Here is a 12,821-nt window from a genome sequence, read left to right as displayed (position 1 = left end):
TTTTGCCATTAATTGTAATAATCCAGTGAGATATTTGTATATATTTGTATGCATGACCCACATGAAGATCTTTTACATTGAATATAAATATTTCTGTCTTATATGGTGAACAAAATCCACATTAGATCGCAAACAGAAGTTATTTAAAACACTCGCTGCTGTCTGAAAATGAATTAAGCTGAAATGTTTTTAAATGTCTTTGATGCTGATGTTAACTGATAGCTATATATTAAATAATCCACAGTGCTGACCAATATAGTACTTGTACATAATACCAGTTTCATATCTGAACAACTATGTAGCTGTAATAACTAAAATACCTCTGCATGTACACACATATGTAATTATTAGTTCTTAATGAATGTATGTGCACAAATAACCTGCTTTGCTGGACTCTGCCTGAAGACATTGTCTTTTGAATGGTGAAGTTCCTCCCCTCAGTGGTTGAGCTCTAAAAGAACAAATGTCAAGAGGTAGGTATATTGCTAGATATAGTACAGAGTAATGTTTCATGTAGCAACATTCAAACAGCTACATACATTTGCGGAGTAAAGCTGTCCAGGAGAACAGAACACCACCACCTCCTGATCATGTCATCCTGAAAAATAATAATAATAATAATATACACACAAAAATCATGCATGTCTGTTCAAATAACTTGACAAATGTGATGCCATACCTCTGTAAAATCGAACCTATGAACTAAGGCCATGTACAGAGTGTACTGTTACAATCCACAAAGAACAATAAAATTAGCAATTTATAACAATTATTAACAATAATTATTCAAATTGAACGTACCATGGATAAATAAATGATCGAACATCGCATTTCATATTATAAGATATTTACACAACGACTTTTACTCACCTCAAGCAATCAACGGAATAGCGTTATTACTCTGCTGCTGTAGTTGCCACCGTTCTGTTTGTTTCAACGCAAACTGCCCCCTGCTGGCTCAGAGGAAAATGTCAAAGGCGGGGAAAACAAATATGGGCGGGGCGACACGTGTCACTCCGCCTCGAAGTGTCGCCCCGACCCATCGTCCAGACTGCACTCTGGGGTTACTCTCTTGCTTTCAAACGTGACTTACATTTCAGATATTTAAAAATTGATCATCCGAGTCTAAAATGATCCAGCGGGCCGTACCTTTTTGTCGGCTGCCAACCAGGGGCGGAGCCAGAAGATGTAAACATTCGGGGCTTAGCCCAAACCTAGGGGGCTGCAGGGGTGTACTCCGCAGGGGAGATTTTTTTCCCCCATTTATGTCAGCTAAATGCACTATTTTTCAGGCTGTTTGAGATAACAGAATGCCTTAAAATCTATACACTATCTGGGAAAATGATGGTTACTCAGAAAAAAAAATATGCACCCAGTAGAGCCTACAAACTATTTTGTATTTAATTGTTCTCCAGCTATATTTCTCAATTAATCTATCTTCTTATCCCACTAATGTACCGAGAACAGTTGTAAAACATGCCCTGAAATAACTTAGCATTTGATACATTGGGATATATTGCTTTTGAATCTCTCTCTGGCCGGTGAGGTTTGCTGTTACGAGTTCCTTTTAAAAAAAATTGTTATGTCCATAATGTTAATTTCAGGCGGTTAGTCAGTGAGCTCGCTACGACGGCGGTGAAATAAAAAGCCCACCAGCCCCTAATGACAACGACGAAGAAGATGATTTATATTCTTCTTCGTTAGTTTTTATCAGCAGTTGGCAAACAAGCGAAGTGATGCGTGATGCGTGATGCTTTACCGTCCGCCACAACGCACAGTAATAGAGCTTTTGTTTCTTTTTTTTTTGCCGCTCCAGTCTGAGAGACTGAGAGGAAATGAAACAAAGTTGAAGTTATTTTAAAAAAGCTAAAAGATTCGGGGCTTTTGACAAAACATTCGGGGCTTAAGCCCCATTAGCCACCCCCCCGCTCCGCCCCTGCTGCCAACGTCACTTTATCTGACACTTTCTCTTTGATGATGAATCAGGAGGCCGACGACCATTCATGACTTCTCCAGAACATCCAGATGGCCAGTCCTCCCCTGTCTGCAAATATGATTAAAAGATATGAATATGAGACAAAACTACAGAATGTCACTCTTTTATTATTGGGTGATTCAAGATCAGCACAGGGAAAGTTTCCACAAGAAACTGTGTCCTGTTGCATTCATTGTTCAGATATTAAAAGCAGGGAATGTGATGTACAAGTTATAGCCATTGCTTCTGCATTCTGAATCTTGCATGTGTTGACACACACACACAAACCAGAATGAAGATGAGGGAGCTGACTTTCAGAGAGACAAGCAAGCAATTTGGATGCTAAAAGAAAAGAGGAACTCAGTTAGCGCTATATCAAAAATAATGCAATAAGAAAAAAGAAAGAAAAACACCCTGATAGCTCAGACAAGGACTTTATCAGGGCAAAGAAGTGGGATGTCTTAGATTGTCAGTCTCCAGATTTAAATACTACATGAATTTCACCAGCTAAAGTGAAGACTAAAGGCATAAACTCCCCAAACCGAGCAACAGTTGAAACTGGCTTTGTTAAAGGGGTAGCCGTGATTTTGCCAAGTAAGACCATTAAGATCATTTGACGATCCTGGATCAACATTATTTTCCAAAAATATAGACTTAACCCAACCCCTACCCCTAAACCTATCCGTATAATTTATTCCTAAAATCAGTGGGAAATGATAACTGATTAACAAGCGTGTAGAAGCACCTACCCCTGATTGTAAGTCTAACACAGATATTTCTTGAAAAGTTATATCTCAATTCTGATTGGTTGATAGTTGGTGAGAATGACCACGTTCCTCTCAGATGTTCCCAGAACTACAGTAAACAGATTGAATGAGTGAATCTATCACTGTCACTTTACCTCTCATTGCATACTGTGGAATACGTGCATTTCCCTTCGGTAGACTTCTGTCGGTCCTGATGTCCTGCCATGAGCTTCACTACAGGAACTACACCCTCTTCAGCTCGATCTCAGAGTACGTGGCCAACACATTTGATATGTGGTCCAACAAACAAGTACGATATCTGCAGATCTAAGCCTGAAATTAAACTTGACCCAGTTAAAATGTACTTCACATTTAAAGAGTGATACACAATATATTCATAAATATAGTCAACCACCACTCACATTTTCTTTCAAAGATGTATAAATGTAATATTAGACATTATGTAATTCAAATAATGAGAAAATATTTCTGTGCCAGGTTATTAAGTTACCAAACAACAGGAATGATTTTTGAAGGATCGTGTGACACTGAAGACTGCAGTAATGATGTTTTGCCAATCAGCTTTGCCATTACATGAATCAATTACATTTTGAAATATATTACAGTGGAAAACAACATCTGTTAAATTATATTGGTGCATCCCTGCCTTTTTAATATTAGATATATAGATATATAGACAATATCAGACAAATCAGTTGGTTTTAATGTATATATTATGACATAATACTAAGATGGTCATGACCATTAACAAGCTAATATTGCTTACTTCACAATCAAATCCTGATGGATAAAATCTAATTCCTCCCTACATTTCCCAAAGAATCATTTATTTTACCCAGAAACATTATGGCTTTTAAATATGTTGTTGATGCATTTCATGCTGAATAACTGTGTGCACATTGTTTGAAACGGTCTTGTCTTTGCTTTAGACCGTGTGATTACTCTGCCTCATCAAACAGAAGAAACCATTGGCCTCAATGCAGAGGAATGTGCCCAAAGGTAAAGCACAACACAAGACGAGGCAGCTGTGATGTTTATATGAAGAATCATAGCTAGATGTTGATTGTATGTTGAAGTCATATTAACAGCTCTTCTCTCTCCTTTATTTTAGGATTGCAGTGTTCTGCACTCCACCCACTTCATTCTGCTTTGGTACAACACATCCTCGAGCCAGCTTGGCTATCAAACTTCACCATCTTGAAAAACTTAAACCTGTTGTGGGAAATTAGTTTTTAATTCCTCTGACATACTAAATCGCACCAAAACCTGATATTTTTGCTATATGTTGTTGATGAATATTGTGGTTTTTAAACGGTGACACTGTTTTTTATACCATGTATCATAGTAATGTTATGGTGATTTTTGAAATACCTCAGACTGTCATGTTAATACCAAATATGGTAATGACATCTGTAATGCTTGTCATGATCAACTGGAGGGATTTAGCCAACCATTCAAGCTGTGGCTTTCAGTTTTGCATTTTCAGTAACATTCCTCACATGTTTCACTCGTTTAGGTTCCAGTCCTCGAGCTCAACTCTAAAACCGATGAGGAAGAAAATATTGAGATGCTAGAGAGGTTCATATTTCCTACACAGGAACCCACTGGAACACAGGAAATACCGAACAACATTCCAAAAGCAGAGTGAAGTTCATAACTGTTCCTAAGGCTGTAGTTTTCCTTCATGCTTGAAGGACATTTTGATCTTACTCAGAGATCGATAAAGGAGACATATTTGTTGATGTATAATATCAATATTGTACAGTTATGTATAAAAAAAAAAAAAACCTGAATGAAACTAATGAAAGAATCGTTAAGAATTTTTTATCATAATAAAAATGCATGACTTTGACTTTGCACTCTAAAAATGGCTGGGTTAAAAATAACCCAATTGGCAACCCAGCACTGGGTAAATATTGGACAGAACACATGCTGGGTTAAAGTAACCCAGCATGCTGGTTTACACATTTTAACCCAGCATGCTGGGTTACTGAGAAAACCCAAGATAGAGTCATTTTTACCATTTGTGGGTTTGCATTTTTATGATTCTGGGTTATTCGTGCTGGGTTATTCTCATAATTTCACTTTTGCTTAACAAAGCAATCATGGACTAATAAATAATGAAGAATACAGGTTATTTAGACTGTTAAAAATATTTTTAATGCCATCTGACATTCAAAAATATTTACCAATGACAAACAACATGGAATTTTCCCTTTTTTTGTTTCCAGCAAATGCAAAATAAATAAATAAAAATCACAGAAATACAGTTGCAATAAATAAGAAAATTATTTCTGAATGACCTGTGTCTAGCTTTTTAACTATTACATTTTGAGATTTTTAGCTATTTAAATACACAGTGAAATGACATTGACAATTAACATTCTTTAAATTTAAATGTAAAATCATTTAAAGATGTCCTTAAATTTATATCAAGTATATAAAGACTCCTACGTAGGTAGATGTGCACTGCTTAGGGTAGTTCAACATATAGTTCACCCAAAAATGAAAATTCTGTCATTTATTACTCAACTTCATGTCGTTACAAACCCGTAAGCACTTCGTTCATCTTCAGAACACAAGTTAAGATATTTTCGTTGATATTCGAGAGCTTTCAGACCAGGGTGAATAATTAGTGACAATTTTCATTTTTGGGTGAACTATTGTCAAACACTTAAGCTCTGAAGCAAAGATCTACACCACAGAGCAGTGTACTCCGTTATAGAGCCTGTCTACGGAAGGACAATTTTCAAAAGGAATTGCTAATTATATTTTCAATTGCGTTTTGCACATGTGACAAATTGTGACAATCCAAACACAATTGCAAATCTTGAACAAAACACTGTTTCAAAAACACTGAACAAAAATTACGGTTTTAGTTTAGTGACTGCCAAATTTCAAATGGAAAAACAAAGTCAGTTTGTAGCTGTATTTTCCATGTATTATGAGTAATAAGCCTGTCATATTGATCAAATACTGCATCATAGCAGCTTTACAGTATTAAATAGGAAAATAGTGTGTAATAATGCAAAGGGACAAAAGTAAACACTCAGTTTTCAGTTAAAGTCAATTCGTCATTGATTCAGTGATTTATCGTCCCTCTGTGCAATCAAGTGGATGATATCGCTTGATATTAATTGTCCCCAACTAAAGAAAAACAAGGAACCAAAACTCCATCGGTGACAGAATGGAGAAAAATCCTTGGGAGAAACCAGGCTCAGTTGGGGGTCAGTTCTCCTCTGATGAGACGAAACCAGTATTTCAATTCCAGGCTGCAGCAAAGTCAGATTGTGCAGAAGAATCATCTGTTTCCTGTGGTCTTGTCCTGGTGGTCGTCTGAGACAAGGTCTTTACAGGGGATCTGTATCTGGGCTCTAGTTGTCCTGGTCTCTGCTGTCTTTCAGGGATGTAGAGGTCCTTTCTAGATGATGATCTCCATCTGGTCTGGATACGTACTGGATCCGGGTGACTGCAGTGACCCTCTGATCTGGACACAGACTGGATCTGGTGGCTACGGTGACCTTGGAATAAGAGAGAAACAGACTAATATTAGCATAGATGCAACATAAGAACAAGTACATGAGGTTTTATGAATTACCATGTCTGTTTTTTCACTGTGTCGCACATGTTACCTGCCAAAACTCAAATGGAATCTTTAGCATCTAAATTTCCAATGACTCACATTGAAAACTGTCAATTTTTGTCAGAGGTGGGACCATACTATGGAGAGTGTTTGTATTGGGAGGTGACGTCACTCAAAGACAACTGTGCAAAATGCTTTGAACAATGGAGGTTAAGGCACTACTAAAGGCAGCTGCCGCTCCGAGAGATGTGTGATAAAGAACAGACAGTGCAATCCGGATCTCCCTATATTCTGGGCACCTCACACAATAAATAATTCTGTCATTTTTACCCCAAATGCAGCTACTATCACCCGCTAACCGTTAGAGCCACATGGTACTATTGGTCAATATTCACCATTAACCAAATGCTTTTCACCGGAGGAATAAAATATAATGATAAGATGCAACTAGGTAAATAAGAGTAGAACTGCAATGTTGTTTGCTGACGTGCAACAGAGTGCAAACAGTGAGAGATTTGGGGTTAAAACTACAAAATATCTCCCAATACAAACACGCCCCATAGTATAGTCCCACCCTTGACACAAATTGACAGCTTTCTGTGTAAGGCATCTGAAATACAAATGCTTTTCAATTGAGTTTGGACTATTTCACAATGTATATGTCCACATGTGGAAAAATACAATTAAATATACAATTTGCAATTCCTTTTGAAAATAGTCCAGAATATCCTTACCTGTCCATTGATTATGATCAATGCCTGAGAGATCTGCTGTCATTTTTAAATCGCCACGACAATTGGATGGGGTTTTGTGGACTCTGCTCAGTTAAGGAATTCCATGTTTGTTCCAACCTTTAAAATAAAGTTGAAAAAAAAGAAAGAAATACAAATTGTTTTAATAACAGTGATTCAGTTCAATTAACTGTGTGAAGTTAATCATGAAATTGACCCATCATGATTATGAGTTAAATTCACCTATGAGTTGGGTTACAGAAGCAGAATATGATATAGTGATTGGCTGAAAGGTGTGCTTTCAAACTGTCTAATCAATGGGATGTTCCAGTCATTATAAATCACATTTTTATGTTAATATGCTGGCTATATCAAACACACACAGTCACTGGCACAGATAAGGGAGATCACACTGCATGCGCGCACACAGACATTTCTATGACAAGTCACGTAGGTAAAACAGTCCATATATAAAAACTTATAGATGTACCAAAGTGATAAGGACAAGTCAAAAACACGATCTGGAAAATTAATATATGATGTTTACGCTCATAAATTAGGTACATTCTGGTGCAGCTTTAACTAAAGCACGAAATAAAAATATATGTTTGTTTAAGTTACGTGAGGGTTAACGTTAGTTGATTATCACAGACAAACAATTATGTAAAATGTATAATAAACACGAACTTACCGTTAGACGCCTCAATAAGACTGCACTCGACGAGTTTTTCTCTCACAAATGTATCCATGCGCTTTTCTGACAGGAAAAAAACACATTTTGAATTATAATTTGTATGTAAAAAGACTTTATAAACCACAAAAGCATCAAATCACTTCACTAACGCGGCCAGCGTCACTCGCTGTGCGTGCGCGCAGTTTGAAATGCCCTGAGACGTCGATTCTTTTCCGGGAATCACTTTGTTCGAGAATTACTGAACCGGTTTACTTGAACTGGGTCGTCGGTTCTTTTAGACCTGCGGTCCGACTATATTGTACGTAATTTGTATGATTTAAATGTCGATATGGACAACTGCAGGCGTTTACATTAGAGCAGAAAGTCGTATTCACTTTTTGAACTCATTTGACTCACTTAAATATCAAATTCGCTTTTCAGTGTCAGAAGCTACTTTTTCTTCTATTTTCACAGGTATTCGCATATTTCAGCCATCAGTCACTTTCTGAAACTTAATAAAACTATTAATCTGTCGTCTCAGATACCTTAACACGATTATGCGAGTCGCGTAACGTAGGTTGGCCGTTTGAGGTGAACAGTTCATCATTTAACGTAAATAATGTTGGCCTGTAGACGTTTAACAGTATTGTTGCTGCAAAAAAAAAGTTATAATTCTGCCAATTTAAAATAATAATTATTGAAAACATTAAATAAACTTACCTTAAAACAGTTGAAAGCCGTGGCTTTGCCCCGTTGTTCTTCCAAAATGACAGTTGGGGAGCGATTTAAACATCTTCAAGGCGCGTTAAATAACCCAGCGCTGGCCTGAAACAACCCAGCGACGCAACCCAGCAGGTTTAACCCAACACCTGGTAAATTGAAACTACCCAAAAGTGTTTAAAAAGAAATTAAATAACCCAACAAAATGACCCAACAGACTCAACCCAGCATTTTGGGTTAAAAAATAACCCAGCCGTTTTTAGAGTGTGACTCACATATATGAATATATGAATAATAACGAATAAATAAATTATTACGAATATTTCCAGGAAATATTTTGGGGGAAAATGCATCCGTTTATCTTCCCCAGGGTTTCCCACGATAGGTCTGGATTGCGCTATATTACTTAGACGCTTGATGGCGATGTTGTGTTTATTCATCCGTGATTGGCTACATAACAGAAACACAGTAGACAGAGCTCGTGCAGTACATCGGTATTGTTTACAGTAGGTGACATGAGGAGTTTGAAAGGCGGAGAGAGGAAAGAAAAGGATAAGGTATAGGCTATTACCATAGCTATTACACTGCTTTTAGTCATTTTGTAAATTTGATCCGGAAACGCCAACATACCAAACAAGTGGAACTAATACGTGGTATTACCAGGGTACTTTTTCTACCTGTCAGTAACATAACTCGAGGTGAAAAGCGTAAAAAGTTATGATATGTTCCCAAAACTTTTTTAATGGTAATTTATATACGTCCTATTTAGCACAGATTCAATAAATTGAATCTGTGCTAAATAGGACGTATATAAATTACCATTAAAAAGTTTTGGGGTAACGCTGGGTATTTTTAAATGTTTTGAATAAGTTTTTTATGCTCAAAAAGACTGAATTTATGAGGAAAACAACAGAAATAGAAAGTAAGAACAGTAATATTATGAAATTACGATTTAAAAGAACTTTTTACTATTTGAAGATATTATAAAAAAATGTATTCCTTATGCAAAGCAAATTTTTCAACGTCATTATCATTCATCCAGTCTTTAGTGTCATAAGACATTTCAGCAATCATAATATGCTGATTTGCTGCTCAAGAAACATTTTTTATTATTAACAGAACAGTTCTGCTGTTTAATATTTTTGTGGGAACTGTGATTAATTTTTTTTTTTATTTTTTTTTTTATGATGCTTTGATGAATAGAAATTCAAAAGACAAGCATTTATTAGAATTCTTTTTTTTTTTGGTAACATTATAAATATCTGCACCATCGCTTTAGATCAGTTTAAAGCAGATTTGCTGAATAAATGTACTGTTTTTTAAAAAAAAAAACAAAGAAAAAAATTACAGACCCTGAACTTTTAAACATTACTGTATGTTTTTATCCCAAAATTCCAAATTCACTGACTGCTTTTAGATCAGATGTAGTTTCATATTCTTGCTCGTATGGCAAATGTATGAAGATCTTTTGAACGAGGCAGGTGGGAATCAGTATTCAGCGTTTCACAACATCACATCACAAAGTGTATTGTGTGATCTCTGACAGAGACGACAGAAGAGGGAGTCAGTCCATCCTTTCGGAAAGCTTTCGCCTCCATGATCGGAGAGGGACTGGAGGAGTGTGTGGAGGAAGGGGAAAGATGGAAAGATGGATTGGAGAGACACTGGAGAGGAGGATGGAGACGATGATGATGACAGTGACGATGATGATGAAGAAGAAGAGGACAATGACAGAAATCAAGTCACACCTGGAGATGTGTTCGCCCTTGAAATGGAGCTGAACCGTGAGAACAAGAAAATAATGATGGTCAGTAGATCGCTCTGCTAGGTCAGCATTAATAATCAATAAAAATAAATGACACTTTGATCTGAATAATAAAAAAAAAATAGTAATTGATTTGATCATTTATCATGTTTTGCTTAAGGTTGGAAACTACTCTAGAAATAGATTACATTTCTGAATAAAGAAATAGAAGAAATATCCTAAATTATTTTGCTTTAATGTTCATATACATGTCATAATGCACCATTGATGCATAAAATTATTATTGTAATGATTAGTAATGATTTATGATAATAAAAATGTGTACTTGTAATAAAATTAACAATTGTTTACAAAAATGTAATCTAATGTTAAATATAACAATTAGTTATAATTGAATGAATTAATTATATTTTGCTTAATAAGTTAGGAAGTACTCTTTTATTATTTTTATTTTGTTTGCTAAAACACCTCCAGGCATTAATAATCACTATCATGAACATTTTGTAGTATTGATCCAATTTCCTAGTTGGTTTTTTAAGCATACTAGCTTCATTATTTTTAGAGGAGATAAGGAGGATGCCATCCTGATGTGCATGGAGGTCATTCACAAAGGTTTTGTTGGTTTAGTTATTTGTGGTTTAAAATTCCTTGGTGTGATAATGAAAAGTTGATGTAGGTCACTTGATCGAATAAACCCAGTCTCCCGCTTCTCTCAGCTCCTGTGGAATACAAGCCACTCTCCATGCTGGCTATGATCTATGCACCTCTCAAAAGATATGGGAAAGTATGAGGCTCCCATATCTGATCACAGTTTATTCAAAATCTTAGGTCAAGACTTTTTGAACCATAATTTTGTTTCATGATATTCCACCCTTTTGCTGACCCTTAATAATAAACCATTTTGTTGCTGTACCTTTAGGATTTGACACACTGTATGTAAGTGGCGTTTGTTATTAGATGTTCCGATGTAAATTGGTGTTTATATGTAAATGTTGACATGTTAATGAGCTCATAGTTGTGCCATCAAAGCCATATAGTGCATATCTCCACTTTTATAGTTTTAGCCATGCAATGGTGTGGTTAAGAAAGGTTTTGTAAGTGAAAAAGACAAACTTCATGATGGCATGCAAAACAAAGTATTATTTGAAACATATATACAAATTTTCTTTAAAATAAAATGCTTACAAAAAAGTGAAAAGAAAAAATTTTGATCCAGAAAAAATAGAAAAAAATAGTGCATAATGAATTATGTTTTGCTTAAAGCTGCGAACTACTGAAGAAATGAAAAGTTCTGAAAAAAACATTTTATTTTATAATGAACACTTGAGGCATAAAATTAGTATTCCGTAATTATACTCCAGTTTTTTTTTTTTTTATTGTTAATAATTTTATTTTGTTTGTATTATTACTATTATTTGAAATCTATATATTAATTCTGAATGGTTAAATAATTAAAATGTATTAATCTGCAATAAAATTAGCTAAATGTTTACAAAAAAGATGTTATATGCACAAATAATTCTTTATTTATTATATTTTGCTTAATAAGCTGCTCTAACAAATTAAGAGTTTCTGAATAAAGAAATATCTTTTTTTTTTTTTTCATGGGTATGATGCCGAAACCCTCGCACAGGACTCTTCAGCTGCCCAGCAGGTGTGATTTTGTCATAGTCTTGTGTTTATGGTGTTGCGCTTGTGTGTGATTATATGTGTGATGTTTTTCAGGAACTGAAGCTGGACTCTTCTGCCTGCTCAAGGACGCACTGATGATTACATTGATACTGTATTGACCTTGCTATCCATGCTCCATAAGGTCAGAATCGGACTTCATGTCTAATATAAAGAGAGCAGTGTGTGGCTAGTGGCAAGTATAATATGATATATACATAATGCAATTCAATACTGGCAGAGATGTACACAAATTGGTAGAAATTATAATGTTCACTACTGTTCAGAAGTTTGGGGTTTGTTAAGATTTTTATTTTTTTTAAAGGAAGACACTTGTGCTCACCAATGGTGCGTTTATTTGATCAAACGTACAATAAAAACAGTAATATTGTGAAATATTATTACAGTTTAAAATAACTGTTTTTTGAATATATTTTAAAATGTAATTAATTCCTGTGATGCAAAGCAAAATTTTCAGTCATCGGTCTTCAATGTCACATGATCCTTCAGAAATCATTGTAAATGATTACAGAAAATACAGTTTTGGTGGAAAAAATGGAATTCTGCTTTTTAAACAAAACTGAAATACTCCACACATCGTCGCACAAGGGGCAGAACATGTGTAAAACTCATGATAAACTCAAGTCTAATGAATGGTTCTCTTTGAGAAACAGTGTGAATGTTTCATTAATTGATTGCAATGTGCTATTTATTTGATTGAGAAGTGACCATTTGGGGTTCTTTCTCAACAGAGAACTTGTCTTTTGTGTGTATGCACATATTTGGGATGTTTGTCAGGGATTCTTATTCCTGTGGCAAGATGTGGATCCCAGAGTTCATTGTCAAGAGTCTCTGTATAATATCAGTCGGACTTTACACCAGCTTGGACTAACCAACACATTTAGCCATTCACTACTATGAGAAATCCCTCCCCCTCCC

The 12,821-nt window shown here is 35.5% G+C and overlaps 1 long non-coding RNA gene across 1 annotated transcript; it reads left to right on the top strand.

Annotated features, from left to right (window-relative positions):
• The first annotated feature begins 8,907 nt into the window (after positions 1 to 8,907).
• On the top strand, positions 8,908 to 12,229 carry LOC113052087 (uncharacterized). The gene is made up of 4 exons (XR_003277020.1): positions 8,908 to 9,006; positions 9,996 to 10,256; positions 11,848 to 11,868; positions 11,940 to 12,229. It is a non-coding gene; the product is annotated as an uncharacterized LOC113052087 (long non-coding RNA).
• The last annotated feature ends 592 nt before the right edge of the window (positions 12,230 to 12,821 follow it).

Source organism: Carassius auratus, chromosome 1 (assembly GCF_003368295.1).
Source record: "Carassius auratus strain Wakin chromosome 1, ASM336829v1, whole genome shotgun sequence".
In the NCBI taxonomy this organism is placed as follows: domain Eukaryota; kingdom Metazoa; phylum Chordata; class Actinopteri; order Cypriniformes; family Cyprinidae; genus Carassius; species Carassius auratus.
This window is presented reverse-complemented; position numbering and strand designations above follow the sequence as displayed.